The sequence below is a fragment of the Sinohyriopsis cumingii genome, chromosome 15 (assembly GCF_028554795.1).
Source record: "Sinohyriopsis cumingii isolate HCF-2022 chromosome 15, ASM2855479v2, whole genome shotgun sequence".
Lineage (NCBI taxonomy): Eukaryota > Metazoa > Mollusca > Bivalvia > Unionida > Unionidae > Sinohyriopsis > Sinohyriopsis cumingii.
This window is the reverse complement of record NC_142975.1, coordinates 103891261-103897496: the sequence shown is the minus strand read 5'-3', so window position 1 is coordinate 103897496 and position 6236 is coordinate 103891261.

Sequence of the window (6236 nt, the reverse complement as noted above, 5' to 3'; positions counted from 1 at the left end):
ATGAATGTATGTATGTCTGTATGTACATGTATGTATGTATGTATGTACGAATGTATGTATGTCTGTATGTATATGTATGTATGTATGAATGTATGTCTGTATATACATGTATGTATGTATGTATGAATGTATGTATCTCTGTATGTACATGTATGTATGTATGTATGTATGTATGTATGTATGTATGGCTGTATGTACATGTATATATGCATGTATGAATGTATGTATGTCTGTATGTACATGTATGTATGTATGAATGTATGTATGTCTGTATGTACATGTATGTATGTATGTCTGTATGTACATGTATGTATGTATGAGTGTATGTATATGTATGTACATGTATGTATGTCTGTATGTACATGTATGTATGTATGTATAAATGTATGTGTGAATGTATGTATGTCTGTATGTACATGTATGTATGTATGTCTGTATGTACATGTATGTATGTATTTATGAATGTATGTATGTCTGTATGTACATGTATGTATGTATATATGGATGAATGTATGTATGTCTCTATGTATATGTATGTATGTATGTATGTATGTATGTATGTATGTATGAATGTATGTATGTCTGTATGTACATGTATGTATGTATGTATGAATGTATGTATGTCTGTATGTACATGTATGTATGTATGAATGAATGTATGTCTGTATCTACATGTATGTATGTATGTATGTCTGTATGTCTGTATGTACATGTATGTATGTGTGTATGTATGTACATGTATGTATGTATGTATGTATGTATGAATGTATGTATGTCTGTATGGACATGTATGTATGTATGTATGGATGAATGTATGTATGTCTGTATGTATATGTATGTGTGTATGTATGAATGTATGTATGTCTGTATGTACATGTATGTATGTATGAATGTATGTATGTCTGTATGTACATGTATGTATGTATGTATTAATGTATGTATGTCTGTATGTACATGTATGGATGTATGTATGTATGAATGTATGTATGTCTGTATGTACATGTATGTATGTATGTATGTATGAATGTATGTATGTCTGTATGTACATGTATGTATGTATGTATGAATGTATGTATGTCTGTATGTACATGTATGTATGTATGTATGAATGTATGTATATATGTATGTACATGTATGTATGTATGAATGTATGTATGTCTGTATGTGCATGTATGTATGTATATATGTATGTATTAATGTATGTATGTCTGTATGTACATGTATTCATGTATGTATGAATGTATGTATGTCTGTATATACATGTATGTTTGTATGAATGTATGTATGTCTGTATGTACATATATGTATGTATGTATGTATGTATGGCTGTATGTACATGTATGTATGTATGTATGAATGTATGTATGTCTGTATGTACATCTATGTATGTATGAATGTATGTATGTCTGTATGTGCATGTATGTATGTATGTACATGTATGTATGTATGAATGTATGTATATCTGTATGTACATCTATGTATGTATGTATGTATGAATTTATGTATGTATGTACATGCATGTACGTATGTATGTCTGTATGTACATGTATGTATGTATGTATGAATGTATGTATGTCTGTATGTACATGTATGTATTTATGTATGGATGAATGTATGTATGTCTGTATGTATATGTATGTATGTATGTATGTATGTATGTATGTATATATGTATGTATGAATGTATGTATGTCTGCATGTACATGTATGTATGTATGTATGAATGTATGTATGTCTGTATGTACATGTATGTATGTATGTATGTTTGTATGTATGTCTGTATGTACATGTATGTATGGATGAATGTATGTATGTCTGTATGTATATGTATGTATGTATGTATGAATGTATGTATGTCTGTATGTACCTGTATGTATGTATGTATGAATGTATGTATGTCTGTATGTACATGTATGTATGTATGTATGAATGTATGTATGTCTGTATGTACATGTATGGATGTATATATGTGTGAATGTATGTATGTCTGTATATACATGTATGTATGTATGTATGAATGAATGTATGTCTGTATGTACATGTATGTATGTATGTATGAATGTATGTATGTCTGTATGTACATGTATGTATGTATGTATGTATGTATGAATGTATGTATGTCTGTATGTACTTGTATGTATGTATGAATGTATGTATGTCTGTATGTACATGTATGTATGTATGTATGTATGAATGTATATATGTCTGTATGTACATGTATGTATGTATGAATGTATGTATGTCTGTATATACATGTATGTATGTATGTATGAATGTATGTATCTCTGTATGTACATATATGTATGTATGTATGTATGGCTGTATGTACATGTATGTATGCATGTATGAATGTATGTATGTCTGTATGTACATGTATGTATGTATGAATGTATGTATGTCTGTATGTACGTGTATGTATGTATGTCTGTATGTACATGTATGTATGTATGAATGTATGTATATATGTATGTACATGTATGTATGTATGTATATCTGTATGTAGATGTATGTATGTATGTATGAATGTATGTATGAATGTATGTATGTCTGTATGTACATGTATGTATGTATGTATGTCTGTATGTACATGTATGTATTTATGTATGGATGAATGTATGTATGTCTGTATGTATATGTATGTATGTATGTATGTATGAATGTATGTATGTCTGTATGTACATGTATGTATGTATGTATGTATGAATATATGTATGTCTGTATGTACATGTATGTATGTATGTATGTTTGTATGAATGTATGTATGTCTGTATGTACATATATGTATGTATGTATGTATGTATGTATGAATGTATGTATGTCTGTATGTACATGTATGTATGTATGTATGAATGTATGTATGTCTGTATGTACATGTATGTATGTATGTATGTATGAATGTATGTATGTCTGTATGTACGTGTATGTATGTATGTATGAATGTATGTATGTCTGTATGTATATGTATGTATATATGTATGAATGTATGTATATCTGTATGTATATGTATGCATGTATGGATGGATGGATGGATGGAGGGATGGGAGGATGGATGGATGTATATATGCATGTGTGTATGCATGGGTGCATGCATATGTATGTATGTATGCATGTATGTATGTATGTATGTATGGGTGGATGGATGGATGGATGGATGGCAGGATGGATGGATGTATATATGCATGTGTGTATGCATGTGTGCATGCATATGTATGTATATATGCATGTATGGATGTATGTATGCATGTCTGTATGTATATGTATGTTATGGATGGATGGATGGCAGGATCGATGGAGGTATATATGCATGTGTGTATGCATGTGTGCATGCATATGTATGTATGTATACATGTATGTATGTATGAATGTATGTATGTCTGTATGTATATGTATGTATGTATGGAAGGATGGATGGATGGATGGCAGGATGGATGGATGTATATATGCATGTGTGTATGCATGTGTGCATGCATATGTATGTATGTATGCATGTATGTATGTATGTATGTATGTATGGGTGGATGGATGGATGGATGGCAGGATGGATGGATGGATGGATGTATATATGCGTTTGTGTATGCATGTGTGCATGCATATGTATGTATGTATGTATGTATGCATGTATGTATGTATGTATGTATGCATGTATGTATGTATGCATGGATGTATGTATGTATGTATGTATGTCTGTCTGTATGTATGTATGTATGTATGTATGTATATGTATGTATGTATGTATGCATGTATGTATGTAAGTATGTATGTTTGCATGTATGTATGTATGTCTGTATGTACATGTATGTATGTATGAATGTATGTGTGTATGTATGTATGCATCTGTGTATGTATGTATGTATGTATGTATGTACATGTATGTATGTCTGTATGTACGTATGTGTGTATGTGTGTGTGTATGTATGTATGTATGCATCTATGTATGTATGTATGTATGTATGTACATGTATGTATGTCTGTATGTATGTTTGTATGTATGTATGTATGTACATGTATATATGTATGCATGTATATATATGTATGTATGTACGTATGTACATGTATGTATGTCTGTATGTATGTATGTATGTACATGTATGTATGTATGTATGTATGTATGTGTGTATGTACATATGTATGTATGTCTGTATGTATGTATGTATGTCTGTATGTACATGTCTGTATGTATGTAAGTATGTCTGTATGTATGCATGTATGTATGTATGTATGTAAGTATGTATGTATGTATGTATGTATGTATATATGTCTGTATGTACATGTATGTATGTATGTCTGTATGTATGTATGTAAGTATGTATGTATGTATGTATGCCTGTATGTACATGTATGTATGTATGTATGTCTGTATGTATGTATGTCTGTATGTACAAGCATGTATGTATGTATGTATGTCTGTATGTACATGTATGTATGTATGTCTGTATGTCTGTATGTACATGTATGTATGTATGTATGAATGTATGTCTGTATATAGATGTATGTATGTATGAATGTATGTATGTCTGTATGTACATGTATGTATGTATGTATGTCTGTATGTACATGTATGTATGTATGTATGAATGTATGTATGTCTGTATGTACATGTATTTATGTATGTATGAATGTATGTATGTCTGTATGTACATGTATGTATGTATGTATGAATGTATGTATGAATGTATGTATGTCTGTATGTACATGTATGTATGTATGTATGTCTGTATGTACATGTATGTATTTATGTATGGATGAATGTATGTATGTCTGTATGTATATGTATGTATGTATGTATGTATGTATGTATGAATGTATGTATGTCTGTATGTACATGTATGTATGTATGTATGAATATATGTATGTCTGTATGTACATGTATGTATGTATGTATGTTTGTATGAATGTATGTATGTCTGTATGTACATATATGTATGTATGTATGTATATATGTCTGTATGTACATGTATGTATGTATGTATGAATGTATGTATGTCTGTATGTACATGTATGTATGTATGTATGTATGTATGAATGTATGTATGTCTGTATGTACATGTATGTATGTATGTATGAATGTATGTATGTCTGTATGTACATGTATGTATGTATGAATGTATGTATGTCTGTATGTACATGTATGTATGTATGTATGTATGAATGTATGTATGTCTGTATGTACATGTATGTATGTATATATGAATGTATGTAAGTCTGTATGTACATGTATGTATGTATGTATGTATGAATATGTATGTCTGTATGTACATGTATGTATGTATGAATGTATGTATGTCTGTATGTACATGTATGTATGTATGTATGAATGTATGTATGTCTGTATATACATGTATGTATGTATGAATGTATGTATGTCTGTATGTACATGTATGTATGTATGTATGTATGTATGTATGGCTGTATGTACATGTTTGTATGTATGTATGAATGTATGTATGTCTGTATGTACATGTATGTATGTATGAATGTGTGTATGTCTATATGTACATATATGTATGCATGTATGTCTGTATGTACATGTATGTATGTATGAATGTATGTGTATCTGTATGTACATGTATGTATGTATGTATGTATGAATATATGTATGTCTGTATGTACATGTATGTATGTATGTATGTATGTATGTATGTATGTCTGTATGTATGTATGAATGTATGTATGTCTGTATGTACATGTATGTATGTATGAATGGATGAATGTATGTATGTCTGTATGTACATGTATGTATGTATGTATGAATGTATGTATGTCTGTATGTACATGTATGTATGTATGTATGAATGTATGTATGTCTGTATGTATATGTATGTATGTATGGATGGATGGATGGATGGCAGGATGGATGGATGTATATATGCATGTGTGTATGCATGTGTGCATGCATATGTATGTATGTATGCATGTATGTATGTATGTATGTATGTATGTATGTATGTATGGGTGGATGGATGGATGGATGGATGGCAGGATGGATGGATGGATGGATGGATGTATATATGCATGTGTGTATGCATGTGTGCATGCATATGTATGTATGTATGGATACATACATTGCTGTATGTATGATTGTGTATGTATATATGTATGTATGTATGCATAACTGTATGTATGTATGTATGTATGTATGTATGTATGTATGAGCAGCATAGAGGGCGAACAATGTCTAATTGGTTCACCCGTATTTTTGCAAATTAAGCCTTCTGGGGGGATCGCAAAAATCGTTTT